The sequence below is a fragment of the Coenobita brevimanus genome, chromosome 63 (genome assembly GCF_032717465.1).
Source record: "Coenobita brevimanus isolate Jiangsu-jjx chromosome 63, ASM3271746v2, whole genome shotgun sequence".
NCBI lineage: Eukaryota > Metazoa > Arthropoda > Malacostraca > Decapoda > Coenobitidae > Coenobita > Coenobita brevimanus.
In genome coordinates, this window is record NC_137016.1 from 40,981,748 (window position 1) to 40,997,625 (window position 15,878).

General features: G+C 39.3%; 1 protein-coding gene across 2 annotated transcripts in view; it reads left to right on the plus strand.

The window, feature by feature from the left end:
• Positions 1–14,164: 14,164 nt before the first annotated feature.
• The window catches only part of Ldh (Lactate dehydrogenase), a 41,465-nt gene continuing 39,751 nt past the window's right edge, over positions 14,165–15,878 (plus strand). The window contains exon 1 of one of the 2 annotated variants that reach the window (XM_080276070.1): positions 14,165–14,317. The gene's annotated coding sequence lies outside the window, so the exon portion shown is untranslated. The remainder of the gene's footprint in view (positions 14,318–15,878) is intronic. The other variant, XM_080276069.1, reaches the window with a different exon arrangement.

The window sequence follows — 15,878 nt, forward strand, 5'->3', positions numbered from 1 at the left end:
ATAGGGTGATTGTGTACTGAACAACAGGTAATGCGATTATTGGTCATATTTTTAGTGGCCCTGAAGGTTTTGTAATAACACTTCCATAGCAATTTATATGCACAGTGCACCTCACTAGCCACTCGTGTGTTATTGTTGCAGCTACAGTATGTGGATGTTTAGTGCAGTACATAACATGCAATAGAGTGGTAAGGTGTCATGTAAATAAGTTGCTAAGAAAAAAAAATGTTATGAAGCCTCCTTTGTCACCTAACCTATGGCCCCGTGTACAGTTGCAGTCAGTAATAGTGCTCCACTTTCAGCTGGACAGTTATGGAACTTTTATAGTGTGAACTTTCAGATCCCAAAACCTCCATTTTCCCAAATTTTGTTGTCATACAATGGGGGGATGGGGTGTTGATATCACCTGTCCTCACACAATGTTTTTTTTTTTTTTTCCATAAAACTACCTAATAAATTACTGATACCAGATACTTCATTGTAAATACTGTTTATGGTACTGTAGATTATTTATTACATAGTTTTACTGTTGTGATTTTTCTTTCTAGACTATTCCACTTTCCATAAAATCTTCATACCCAAGTACTGTATTTTGGATTTCAGAGATTTTACACTATAGTTTTTTTTTTTTTTTTAAGTGTTATTCCCTGAGGATTGCATTACTTGATTTTGAAAGTTCTTGCTCACTGTCTGAGTCACTTATCATGGTGAATTTTAATACCCGTTGTTCACCGTTTTGTTTATTGTAATGAAGTGGATTGTTATTCACGTCCACAACTGTACACGGACTGAAATAACATCAGTTTACTCTTACATTACCTTTTATGAGTTCAGAGGTACAAATGTAGAGTGTCATTGTAGTAATTACGGCTTTGTTTGACTCTTATCCTCAAATGTTTTCAGATTAACCCCTTCAGTCTGATGATGTGCATTATCTTAGTTTATTCTTTCAACCTCCAGACCATTTTATACAAGTAAGGAGAGACGTTGAGCTGGAGGATTTATGTAATGTATAGATTAATAAATCCCTTCAATATGAGAGGTATATCCTAAGTTGAAGAGAGTTGTCTGGTATCATGAAGAAAAAACTAAACCAGACATCATCCAGGTTGAAGGAGTAAAAGAATATTTTCCCTGTAGTTAATGCCTTTATATGTACAACCAATAGTTTCTTCTGATAATTAACCTTGTGATCTGTACAGCATTAATTTTTTCTTGCGGTTAGTGCTGTGATATGCTGTCAGCCACAAGAGTACACTCATATTTGCTTTGTTCTTTACTGTCAGATGCTTTTATCTCCCTCTTTTTAGCTGAGATAGTTTTTACTCTTGCAGTTGTGTTATTGGAGTGGAGGACAAATATAATTTAATGGAGTTTGGTAATATTGTGGATAAAGGAGCTTCAGTTGTTAGTGTACAGTATTCTGTTATTTAAAGTAGTGAATTTGTTTACCAAGTGACAGTCATTGCCCTAGCTAGTCACCAGTATTGTTTCCTGTTGTTTGGAAGGTCTAATGGCAATTTGCTAATGAGGAGAGTACAATAAATCCTTTTTATATATTTTTTTTTTTTTTTTTTTTTTTTTTAATTATTAATAGGTATACATTATACAGTACTGCAGAAAAATTACCTTTCACAGTTCCATTGCCCATTATTTATCTCTTTTGCAAGTTTCTGACATTTCACAGTTCCATTGCCCCTTATTTATCTCTTTTTGCAGGTTTCTGACATTTCACAGTATCAGTTATATAGAAGAAATTGTATTTTGAAACTGTTCCAGGATTTTCCTTGCCAGTACATGTTGATATTTTTAATTTCACTGGTGCATTTCATTTACCACTAGCTTTGTGGGGGGAGTTGCCTATTTCATTGTGTCGGCCTGAGCACATATTCCCAAGTGGGTCACGGATGATTTGACTCTTGGTAGTTTTGTAGCAAGGACAGTACATCTCTCTGTTTGGGTTACTTTATTAACCAAAGGAGAGCAGCCATATTTGGTGATTATTATCATCGTTATTATCATTATCATCATTGCCATCATCATTACCATCATTTCTTATGCATGAGAGAGGGGACATGCAGAACTGTAATAATACTCATGCTAGTAGAAGTAATTGTCAGTACTCATTAGTAGAGGAATGAGCATATGTGATTTATATTGTAAATCTATAAGCCTTTGACCAGAAGCCTTCACATGTTGGAGAATTAGTTATATCAGTACTGTACAGAACTTCAGTAGATTTGATGTGCCTGTTCTTAACCCATACCCATTAGGGGACATCATAGGACTCAGAGAGAGGTGGCATGGGGGACATGAGGGAGTTTCTTTGGAGGGGAGTAACATCTGATGGTCTAGTCATCAACCAGAACTTAAAGTCTGGTCCAGCTACCACAAGGGTAGGACATGTTTGTTTTCTCTTGCATTACATCTGTAATTGTGCCACACTGATTTTTTTTTTTTTTTTTTTTTTTTTGTAAAAAAAAAAGTCAGTCATATCTGTATGTTGCCAGATGCCTTAATCCAGTAAGGGGTGGCCACAAACCAAATTGTTTTTTTTTTTTTTTTTTTTTTTTCCCCTACTGGTATCAAGCAAGCTAGTAACAGTTTTCCCATGCTACCGGCAGAGGAAGGTTGATCATCATCATGGATGTCATTTATACAGTATATATATAATTTTTTCAAATAACTCTCCGTCATGGATTAATAATTAAAAGTTGTAAGATGAGCAATTTTTCATAAAAATTATCACTTGAGGGGGTACTCTGTTTCCCACAACCAGGATTTTGGAGTTAAGAGCTGAATATTCCTTTCGCTATTGTGACATCTTGTGAAATTTGTGCTTACTATCTAGAGAAGATTTTATTCAGATTGAGAAACACGTCAGACTGGCGGAGTTGGTTACAGCCTTCAGTAAGGCTACCACGAGAGGCCTATCCCAAGCTGAATTAATCGTTTTTGGCCAGCAAGAATTAAAAAGGCATTTTGGGGCTAAAAGGTTTAAACATTGTCATGGTTGTAACCCTACAGCTCCTCTATAGAATTGCAGATATCTAAATATATTCAGAGGAAACTATATTCACATACTGAAATTGTATTTATAATGAACAGACCTAAAGAGCCTTCCAAGTTGCACCAAAACTGTAGTACTGTATCTTTGCAATAAACTCAGTTTCAGCACAGCACGTCCTAGTTATGTGTTGCCTTCTTTGATGCACTTATGGTGTTAATTCCCCATTAATTTAGAGAAAAATATACCCACCAGAATTTCATTGCCACCTGTAAATCTGATTTGCCATTTTCACCCAGTGCTGAAGAGGGGCACCTTCTTGTGGTGGCATTGATATAATTGGGTTATGGAGCTGCCTGGTTATACACCCATCCTGTCCCCCAAAAGGAGGATGGTGAATTGCAGGCAGAGGCAACTTCAGCCTATAGTTCAGATGAACATAGAGCTGCAACCAGTAGTTCTATTTCCAGTTTTCCCCAATTTACAGTACAGATTGAGAAGAAAAGTTGTGGTAATTTTGTGCACATCCTTCACTAAATTATGAGTGCTTGTTTCTATTGCACACATAATTATTCAAGGGATACATTGGTTAGACTCATGTAAACTTCCAGAAGGTGCGAGATATTAAGGCATTGTGAGTTATTAAAAAGAAATATATTTTATATATATATATATATATATATATGTATGTATGTATGTATATATGTATACACAGTATGTAACAGGTATAAGCAGCCAGAGTAGTTGTTATACATGAAGAAAAGGCATTCAAGTATTCTATACGCATGAAATAGTCCTGTATATGTTGATTCAGTAGCATAGCTGGTAGATATTTTGTAGGGAAGAAGACTCATTTAAATTATGCAGTCCTGTGTAAGCGATGGGGTTGATTTTCAGTTGCTGACCTAGCACAGTAGTAGTCACATAAATGTAAGTGACTGTGAGGTTTGCTTGTACTTGAATTATTGCTACTATTACCCTTTTCTGCCCAGCTATCTGATGTTTTTTCATGCTACCTCCAGACAAATTATTTCAGTTGGGGAGATTTCTTTTAATGAAGGGGTGAATGAAGGCTTTATCTTATCCCTCCAGTTCAGAAAGTCTCCCCCCAAATTGAATAATATTGCCTGGTTGTAGCTAAAATAGAACTTTAAAATGCATCATGGGATGAAGCGGTTTACCGGTAGAGAAATCAGTGTACTTGGGTCATGTGACTATATTTGTTCAGTACAGTACTGTACACTGGATGTATTTACTTATCATACCAGTCCCTTGTTACATTGTTCTGATGTGTAGTGTAGTTGGCTTAGTTTCTTCCGTAAGCTTTTTAATGCCAAATAAATACTAAATTGTTATGACAAAGAATTGTGGACAAGTTAATTTATAATACATTACAGTACTGTACAATGAAGCACAGTGTGCTGGGTGTCATTGTTCTTGCATTGTTTAAATGTAAAAACTTTGAAATTAAAATATTTTTATCTGAAGAACATTATCTCACTGTTGTCTGTACATTCTTCTGATGAAGAGGAAGTGATCTTTGAGCGTTTTCAAGTGTGTGAGTATTGTGTGCTTTTATTTAGCTGTCATCACATGCGATATAGCTGGATGAGAACTATTATTATTTTAGGAACAGTTTCATGGAACTGGTAAATGTAGTATGTTGACAACATAGTGAAACTTTCTCTGCCATGCATGAAATGTTCCTTGTATTTATTATTATTTTCATTAGTGTTATTATTGACTCGTTCTTGTGACGCTACAGAATGTCATGAGTGTTTTTGGCGTATCAGATAATACCAGGATTCCGGGGACTTGAATGATAAGCGAATGGAAGTGTGGCCCATTGGATTGTCCATATTTGGGCTGTCTGGGCATTGTTACTCCTCACCCTGCCCAAAGGTGGGAAAGAAGGTCTGGATGATGATTTTCATCCATCCATCATCCAATCCTATGCTGCCCCATGAGGAGCGTAGGAACGCAGGGCTAGGCAAGTTGGTCCTTACATTTAACTGCTCTACAGTATACAGCCTGGGCTGTTCCAAGTGCGACTGCTCAATATAACCCTGGCTGCGCAGGTGAATTTCGAATATAGTGCCATGGTGACCAAGGCCGACCCATGCAAGCATGTTTGAGCCTTCAAAACCGAAAAAGAAAAAGAAAAAGAAAATGAAAACCATACATTCCAATAGGGAATCAGACACTTCGATGTTCATCCACGGCTTTTCCAAGGTAAATATTGAGCTAATATTTCATTACTACAGTATATACTTTGGCATGTGTTCTCTCAATTCCTAAGACAAAATTTGGCCTTTGGGAAATTTAATTTTTACCCCTATGTCTGCACACCATGGACACCTCCAAAAAACCGCCATGCGCAGTTAACGGGTTAAGATGAGAATGACCAGCCTCACTTATCCCTGAGTGGCATTATGTGAGCAAAAAACCCCAACCCTCCCCTTGGATATAATCCTACACAGGCTCAATCCGATTGGAGTGCCTTAATTACCCACTAAACCACCAGGCGTCATAATATGGTTATATGGTTACCAACTAACGTAGTAAATGGTTTCTTGGTGTACAGGAAACCATTTGGCTTATTACTCATTGAAGAGTCACCCATAGGCAGAAGGAAGAGGAAAGAGTGAAGGAAAGAAAGGCAGAAGAGAAGTAAAGTCACTCCTAGGCAGAAGAGAGAGGAAAAAATGTAAGAAAAAGACAGAAGAGGAAGGATATCCATCCATCCGTCATCTAATCCTATGTTGCCCCATGAGGAGTGTAGGACAGTAGGAGCATGGGGCTAGGCAAGTTGGTCGTGACATTTAAGATGAGAGTGACCAGTATCACTCATCCCTGAGTGGCATTATGTGATCAATAAACCTCACCCTTAGATATAAACTTACACATGCTTAATCTGATTGGAATGTCTTAAATACCTACTAAACCACCAGGCGCCATAATTTGGTTATATGGTTACCACCCAGTGTAGTAAATGGTTTCCTGGTGTACAGGAAACCATTTGGCTTGCCACTCAGTGTAGAGTCACCAGTAGACAGAAGGAAAAGGAAATAAAGAAAGATAAAGAGGAAGGCAGGAAAGAAGGAAGAGAGGAAAGGGCAGGCATCCGAGAGCAGCACTACATCGAGTGAGTGGATGGTGACCACCCTCACCTAGCACTGTAATAAATAATAGTAATAATATTAACTAATAAAAAGGAATGTGGTGCTGCCCCCCTAAATGTGATGATGACGTCGGGAGAGAGATGTTAAGTTTTAGTCCGAGTTTTATCGTAAACTAACATCCATCCATCCATCCATCATCCAATCCTACGTTGCCCCATGAGGAGCGCGTATGCCCGAAGCTAGCAAATTGATTAACTCTTCACAGTTGTACAGTTTTCACTTTGTTGTTGCCACTGCCTAATAAATCCATTCAGTTGAGGAAAGGTTTCTCGTACCAAAGGGGTCAGAAAGTCTCCATTAATTCCCCCCAAAAATGGCGTGTTATGTTGCTGGCATGACACCAAAAGACGATTTTATTCACCTCAGGAAATATCTCTTGTAGTGATTGGTTAGTTTATGACTGACACTTCAATATGCCGACTCAATCTGTTGGCCAAGCTTCGTTAAAATCCATCCAGTTGTTTAGGAGGTATCTTATTAAACAGATTACAGACGGACCGAATATCTCCACATGGTAAAGAGACGGCAGCCCTGCAACGGATAGGGTGAAGTGGGTGGGATGAAGCAAGCCGTAGCGCACCACATCCTTGTTACCTCCACTTGCCCGTGTGTGTGTGTGTGTGTGCGCTGTTCTTTTTCATGCAAACTCTACCTCACTCATCATTCAAACCAGTCATCACAGTTATTGTCATCACCACCATGTCATCATAGTTACTCTCATCATTTTGTCAGTCATCACCACCACCAGTAATCAGTATCATCACCATCAGTCATCACAGCTGGTCATCCATTACCAGTCATCACAGCTGTCATCGCCACCACGAGTCATAGCACATATCCACCAGTGCGCCCTGCCATCATCAGTAACCACTAACTACTAACTCATTTTTTTTTTTATACACACTTTCGTGGTTTACTGTTACTGTTCTCAACCCAATTTCCCCCCCCCCTCTCTCTCCTCTCTCTCTCTCTCTCTCTCTCTCTCTCTCTCTCTCTCTGACCCTTGTTATGTCTATAACAAATAATCCAGTCTCCTAATTTTTTATATTACTGATACAAACCATGTGATTTGAGGGAGAGAGAGAGAGAGAGAGAGAGTATAAATGTCAAGGAAAAAGTGTTACTCATTATGCGAGCGACAAAACGATCCTTCATGGAGACAGGAATGAAAGCGGATTATATGACTTCTCAGACAGGCTCATCCCAGGCAAGATGATCTAGTTTTGGCCTGCTTCTGTGTTAGGTGGGGGAGTAGGGATGGGGGTGATGAGATGGAGGTGGGGTTGAGATGGTGGATGGTAGGAGGGAGAGTGGGGTAGAGGCCTCGGAAGGATGGTTGGGGGCGACTGTGAAAACGAAAACGTGCGTTCGAAGGCGAGTAGGCTGTTGGAGACTGCACTGGGGACGACTGAGAAAACGGCTGTAAGAGTTGGGGTAAGGATGTCTGGGAGGATGTGAAGGTCAGTGAGAGGTTGGAGGGGTGAGGGTGGGAGTAGGGGTTTGGGGTAGGGGTGAGGTGGTGAATTGTGAGGGTGAATGCCTGGGAAGGCATGAAGGTCACTGGGGAGAGTCATGATCATGACGAAGGAGGATGATACTAAACAGTATGCTGCTCCTGTATTTATGTGTATCACCCAACACTATTTACCCAGTCCTTCCTTGAGTGGCATTATAAGAGCACTAAACGCAAACCGTCCCGCAGATGTAAAGCCTCATGAGCCACATCCGGTTGGAGCGCCTTATCCTAATAGACCCCCAGGCGTCAGTTTAGTTATATGGTTACCACCCTACGTATAACTAGCTTCCCGGGGTATAAAAAAAAACCACTTGATCTCTCAGTCAGTGTATAGTCACCCAAAAGTAGAACTATATCGAGTGAGTGGATGGTGGACGCCAGCACCTACCTCAGTCTAGTTATCTGAAAACCCCGTGGAGTTAGATGGAATAAAATACTTGAGGAAATTCATGATCTTCCAGACTATTTTATTCATCATGGGGAGAACTTAGGTGGCGAAGGAGTTAATGAAAGCCGTCCAATCCCTTCAGTTCCAGAGGTTGTCCACGGAGATGAATAAAATCGTCTGGTGGTAGTAATAATAGAAGAGGAATCCGTCTTGGGAGTGATGGGGGTTTTAGCGCATGCACTCAAACTTGGCAAAGATCTCCATCCCTTTTGAACTTAGTTGATGGCCAGGTGTAGTTGGGTTGCAGGACTTGTTGCATTATAGTAATCAGGGAGACTCGCTCATGCCTTATAACTGTGACTTAATGAATTTCATGCAACTACGACTTCGTGTTAAAGTTGTGTGAGAGGGCCAGTTCTGTCAGATGAAAACGAACCGACTGTAATTACTAGTAGGCCTATCGTTCACCTATGTACCTGATCTATGGCGGCCGAGTGGTGAGATGGAGGGATGGTGTGGAGAGGTATAGGAGGTAATTCACCGGGTCGGTCAGGTGGTGTGTGTTCTTACCTAATTGTTACCTAATTGTATCTTTACAGGAATGAGTCAAGCTCGTATTGTCCCGTGTCTTAGACCATATTTATCGTACATATCCTTAAATTTGTGAATTGTTTTGGCACACACTATTTCATTCGGTAGTGCATTCCATTGATCAATTGCTCTGTTTGGGAAACTGAATTTCCTTACGTCTTTATCACCTCTCTTCTTATGCAGTTTTTTGCAGTGTCCTCTTGCTGATGCTTCTCCATATGTTAAGTAATCATTTATGTCTATTTTCTCCTTTCCTGATATGCACTTATATAGCATTATCATGTCACCTCTTTTCCTTCTCTCCTGTAGTGTTGGTAGATTCAGTTTATTTAGTCTTTCTTCGTAGCTTAGGTCCCTTAAGCTTGGTATCCATCTTGTAGCGGCCCTTTGAACTTTTTCAATCTTGTCTATATGCTTTTTGAGATGAGGACTCCAGACTATTGATGCATATTCCAGGGTTGGTCTAATGAATGATGTTATTATCCTTCTTAGCATGTCTTCATTTATGTATGTGAATGCTATTCTCATATTTGCAAGCAGTGTATACATGTTCCGTACCTTCTCGCTGATGTGGTCAGCCGGAGATAGTCTGTTATTGATAATCACACCTAGGTCTTTCTCTCTTTCTGATGTGTATAGGGTTTTATTTCCTAACTTATAATCCCAATCAGGTCTTTTTCCACTTTTACCAAACTTGATTACATGACACTTGTCCACATTGAATTCCATTTGCCATGTACTACTCCATTCATGAAGTTTATTTAATTCTTCTTGTAGCTCCCTACAAGAGTCTGTGCTAGTAATTCTCCTTTGTATTTTTGCATCATCTGCAAACATATTCAGATAGCTGTCATTTCCAGTGTTACTGTTTATATCATTTATGTACACTAGAAACATGATTGGTGCCAGCACCGAACCCTGTGGTACTCCACTAGTCACTTCTTTCCATGATGAGTAGTTTCCTCTTAGTACTGTCCTCATTTCTCTTTTTATGAGAAAGTCTTGCATCCAACAAAACAGTTTGCCTCGAATTCCTCCTTGATGGTACAGCTTCCATAAAAGTCTTTGGTGTGGTACTGTGTCAAAAGCTTTCTTGAAATCTAAATAGATACTGTCCACCCATCCTTCCCTTTCCTGTATTGTGTTTGTTACTCTGTCATAATAGCTCAACAGATTAGTAACACATGATTTTCCTTTTCTGAAGCCAAACTGTCTTTCTGTTATCATACTGTGTTCTTCTAGATGATTTACCCAAGCTTTTCTTATAAGTTTTTCTAATACCTTGCTTACAACGCTGGTCAGTGATACTGGTCGGTAGTTGAGAGGATTTTGTCTATTTCCTTTCTTGAATAAGGGGACTATATTTGCTTTTTTCCAAATATCAGGTAGTTTCCCTTGACTCAAGGATTTCTTGAAAATTAAAAATAATGGTTTACTTAACTCCTTTGCACATTCTCGTAACACCCAACATGAAATTTCATCAGGACCACTTGCTTTTCCTCTGTCTAATCTACTTAACTCCTCCTGTATTACTTTTTCTGCTATTTGTATATCTGGTAGTATGTGTGGACATGAGTGTTCCACATATTCCCTCTCAAAATTTTTTTCTTCTGTAAAAACTAATTGGAAATTCTTATTTAGTGCTTCACAAATATCTTTCTCTTGTGTATAAGTGATTCCCTCGTCCGTGATGGATTGTATAATATCTTTTACTTTGGTTTTGCTTCTGATATAGCTGTAAAACAGTTTTGGTTGATCACTACTTTTATTTATTATATCCTCCTCAAACTGTTTTTGGGCTTCCCTCCTTATTCTTGTATAGTCGTTTCTTGCCTGTTTGTAATTATTATACGCCCTTTCACTATTGTGTCTTCTGTATCTATTCCACAACAAATCTCTTCTTTCTTTTGATTTTTTACATTCTGTATTGAACCATTTCTGTATTTTCTTATCTGCTTCTTTGTGCTGTGGGATGTACTTCTGGACTCCTATTTCATAAAATTCACAAAATTTTTTATATACAGCATTTAAATCTTGTCCTCTCAGCTCATTTTCCCAGTCAACTTCTAAGAAATACTTCTTTAGGTCTTGATAATTTCCCTTTTTATAGTTTAGTCTCTTTTTGTAACTGTCATTGCTGTTTACTATGTCATATGCTATCCTGAAGTTATAATTTAGTACTGCATGATCGCTTTTGCCGAGTGGAGGGTGATATATTAAACTGTCAATGTCATTTTCTTGCCTAGTAAATATTAGATCTAGCACTGAAGGTACATCAAGTCCTCTTTTTCTAGTGGTTTCCCTCACATGTTGCGTTAAGAAAAACTCTTGTACGAGATCCAGGAGCTTTTGGTCCCAACAGCTTTCTTGGCTATTTATATCTAGAGTATTCCAATTTATATTTGTATTGAAATCCCCAGTTAGTATAATTCTTTCCGATTTCTCTTCCATTTTATGTAGCAAGGATCTTATACTCTGAATTGTACTCTCTGCCAGGTCCTCATATTCGTCTCTTTCCCATGTGTTTGATCTGGGTGGCATATACAAATTGGCTACAATTACTTTACCTTCAGATGTGTCGATCTCTACTGCAATCAGTTCTACTTGTGATGGTATATCTAGGTTTATTTCCTTGACTTTTATATTTTTCTTAGTTAATATTATAATTCCTCCTCCTTTTTTTAAGTTTCTGTCTCTTCTCCATATATTGTATTCCTCTAAGTTTAGTATGTCATTGGATATCCTTGGTGTTAATTTTGTCTCAGTTAGGCATATTATTTGTGGTTCATTTTCTCTGACATAATCATTCATCTCTAGTAATTTAGATACCATTCCATCCACATTTGAGTACATCAATTTTATCATCTTGTTTATATACTTGTCATGACATGGTTCTACTAACTTCCTCCTTTTTCTTCCATCCTGTTTGTGTACCACTTTCGTACCTGCAACCCTATTACTTTGTAAAAAAATTTCTTCTTGTCCTCTTCTGATCTTCCCTCATTTTTTGTTTTTGCTTCCTCCCTTTTCTCTTTCAGTAATTCCAGTTCCTCTTGTGTTAGGCATCTTTTTATCCATACATTTTTGAACTCCTCTTTTTCCATAAGATTCTTTGCATTTTTTAGTATCTCTTCCACAGTGTTTACACTCTGGAAAGTCACCTTTAGAGGTCTTGTCTTGCTTTTCTCGTATTTCCCTAACCTTTTGTGTTCCTCTATGTCTTTACTACAGATTTCCTCTGATACTTCTTTCAGTAAGCTCATTACATTTGCCATCTCCTTTTTGTCTCTAGTGATTTTGTTTTTAATTTCTTCCTCTTCTATACCAGTGATTACTATTGATTTATTTATTTCTACTGAATCTCTGACTAACTTTGGATTGTTTTGGATTATTCTTTTCACTTCCTTTTTAATGTTTTTTTCCTCCACCCTTGTTTCTAAGTCTTTCTTTACTTTCACCATTTCAGCATACGTGGTTTCTATATCATGTGTGTGTGTGTGTGTGTGTGTGTGTGTGTGCAGCCTGATGACGGAAGACAGGGTGACATGGAAGCGATTCGTTTGTGGTCACCCCATACGGAATTAAGACGTCTGGCTATTGATAGTTATATACCGGTAGCCTGTCTCTACATATCCGACCTTGATCACATTGTTTATAAATATTTGAAGGGACTCACATTTTCCATTTCCTTATCATTATCCTCTCTCTCTCTCTCTCTCTCTCTCTCTCTCTCTCTCTCTCTCTCTCTCTCTCTCTCTCTCTCTCTCACACACACACACACACACACACACACACACACACACACACGTTATAGGCACTGAAATATTAGTCAGAATATTCGAAGCCTGTCTCAGCGTTCTAACATCAAACAGCAGGGCAAAGTGAAAGTATTGATTGATTGGTTGAAATGTTTCATGTTGTAAAGGTGTAAATATACAAGAGCAGGTGGTGAGTCTTGTCACACACCAGCAAATGGTTGTATGTACATATAGTCAGTGGTAACAAAGTACATACAGTGTACAACAAAAGGATGGATTGATTGAATGGAGTACAATACAATAAAAGGGGGTGGTGAAATAAAAGGAAGTGGTGGATCTTGCTACACATCCCCTTCAGCAAACAGAAAGGTTGAAGAGGTGAAATGTTAGACGAACTTTTGTCCTTGAGTAGCCTATATGTGGATGTGGTGTGAATTTAATGAACTTGGTAATGCCTGTATGGCTTTTTGGAGCGTACATGCTAAATTAGATTCTGTATATAGCATATTCATTTTAATTAGGTGGAGGTTTTCGTCCTTTTGCAGCTTATTTCCTTTAGCTCAGTGACAGGAAAGGAGCATTGTGGCTCAACACCCTTTTCAAAGTACTTCTTGTGTCTGGCATCATATTCTAGTGCTGATCTCTTGCCACAGCTTAGTTTTCACGATGGAGAGATGTAATTTTAGGCCTAGTCAGAGTGAGAGTGTAGTGCACTGTTGTATGGTAAAGAATGCTATGTGAGCGCCTAGTTGGCACTCTTGCCCGTGGTAAATAAGATTGTGGTAAACAGAATAATTTAGGTGCGGAGAAACATACCAAACCTCTCTCAGCACAGGACTAATAGCTAGTTAAGAAAACTGAGAAGTATAAGTGAAATATTAGACGAACAATTGCGCCCAAGTTTAGGATTTTAGTGAACTGAATATATAGGGTCTGATCGATATTTTGCAGCATACACGTAAACTAAGGTACCGAATGTCGACCTTGAGTAGTATCACTTGGTTAAATTACTGTTATTCCTAGCGAACTGGAGTGTAGTAGAGAATGCCATGTGAGCGATCGTAGCTGGCACTCTGCTTAGCCAGTATTAAATAAGATTCTGGCGGCCTCCTGCAACATCAGTGGGGACATTATTTATAAAAGAACTTTACCAATTTATCCCAGTTCTCTTATATCGCTTGGTTTTCCGAATGATATAACTTTAATATTGATTATGATTTGTCTGTGAAGTGTTTGGTAGGTGTATGAATGAAGAAAAATGTATATACAAGGAAACCATTGCAAAACTTAAACTTGAAAGAATTTGTAACTATGAGCGCTAGATTTTGGCGGGCTGCTGCAACCCCGGAGATCAATACGCGGAAACATTGAAGGAACCTATGTCTGTTTTATAATATTTTTGCCCGCACTCCCTTATTGTCATACTCTTTAAAGTTGCATATGTATCATTTAGTATTTCATAATATTTAGTCATTCAGGATAATCGACAGGTACAGTATATACACGATGCCTCGTTGCCTGCGAAACCTTATCCAGTGCAGGTGGCGTTGCTAAGTCGAGTATAAAAAAAGACCGTGTAGACGAGGCGGTAATGCACTGTTGCGATGGACAATTGTAGCATTGATTTTCATTTATAAACAGCCATCCTTTCAGCCATATCTAAGCTATTTGACCTTCTTCGTGTCCCGGCAGAGGTACGAGCGACTCTGGCACCTTGAGGTTATCGTACGGAGGGTGCCGGGAAGCACAACGTTCAAAGTCACCTTCAGAGTGACCTTGAATCCCGCCCCAGCTGTCTGTGTGCTCCTCGCTATCCACACTGCCCCTGCCAGGCCCGCTGACCAGACGTCTTACCCGGTCACACCCCCAGCAAAGGTAGGCAACAGTATATCACAAAGGTGTCATGACATCCGATTTACGCACTAGTTACGGTTTGCGTATAAAATTTTACGTTTATTGTGCATAGCAGCCAGTGAAGTGTAAAAAAGAAAATCATTTTAATTATCGTGGTAGACATCATACCGGTCTTATCCCCAGCAGACAGGCCACATTTAAATGGCGCTGTGACACCCGGTTTATGCACTACTCAGGGATTTAAAATTTTTGTAATTGCTTACAGTGAATGTCGGCCAAGGAACGGTGCGAATAAAGTCTGTATTTTATTTGCTATGGTGTCAGACGCAAAGATTATAATTATATCCCTGACACCAACTGATCAGTAAAATGGTCTACTACTAAATACTGATACGTAATTTAGTAGATAGCGGCATGGAAGATCGCGGAAAATATACCCTTCTTATCGTAGTTCCTCTGACGCAGAATTCACACCCCTGTATTATCAGTAATCATCATATCACTCAAAGGCCTAAAATCGCCACTAATCGACCCGTTTTTAAGTGTGCCCTTCATGCCTGTAGTAGCGAGTGTGTCTAGAGAATTCGTCAACCATTGCAGCTGTCAAACACCTGTGTGAATGATTATGGCAGAGGAGAATATGCTTTCAATTTAGTAGAGTTTTGGTGTGAAAATAGCGTAATATATCTCTCTTAGCTTGCTTGGAGATAGAATTGACAATGATTTTTAGAAGAGGTGGGTGTGGTTGGGAGTTAGGTGGCAACTAGAAGAGGGTTAGGGATGACATGAGGGGAGGGGAGGGAAGGGAGGGGTGAGGGGAAGATGAGGAAGGAGGGACGGGGGAGAGGAAGAGGAGAGATAGGGGATGGTATGAGAAGGGGAAGGGAAGAGGAGGAGGGCGTGGGAAAAGAAGGATGGGGGGTGGAAAGACGTGGGAAAGCTAGGGGAGAAGGATGGGGTGGGTCTGTGGGAAGGGGAAAGGAGGTGAAGGGAAAGGAAATATGGAGGGATAAGCCGAAGAGGAAAGAAGGCGAGGGGAAGAGGAAGGGAGGGGAGAGGGGGGTGAGTGTCAAGTGCTCACCTACTTTGACTTGCGCGTCTCAGCAAAAATAAATAAATAAATAAAAATACCCGTTTACCTTGGAGAGAATAGGGTACAGTAGGGGAGCATATTGTATACAGTTTAGTCCAAATATCATCATCATCATCATCATCATCATCATCATCTTGCACCCTGGATGAGATATGACCTAGAAAACAAGGAACAGAAAACGGGTGAGAACTACCACCAGCGTGCCAAGTGAAATATTACTCGCATTATTCAGGTCGTGTTGAAGTATAGTGTTTCCTGCTCTCTCTCTCTCTCTCTCTCTCTCTCTTTCCAGACGATTTTATTCAGCTTAGGAGGGGTTGGATACAGCCTTCATTAACCCCTTCAGTTTTTTTTTTTTTTTACGTGGCCCGAAATTTTCATTGGTTTGATATATATTCATTTTTTCACGTTGGTTAATGGAGAAAAAAAAATACGTACTACAGCTCTACATCCTCTTTCGTAGCACTTCTTCATGACTAGCATCGTATT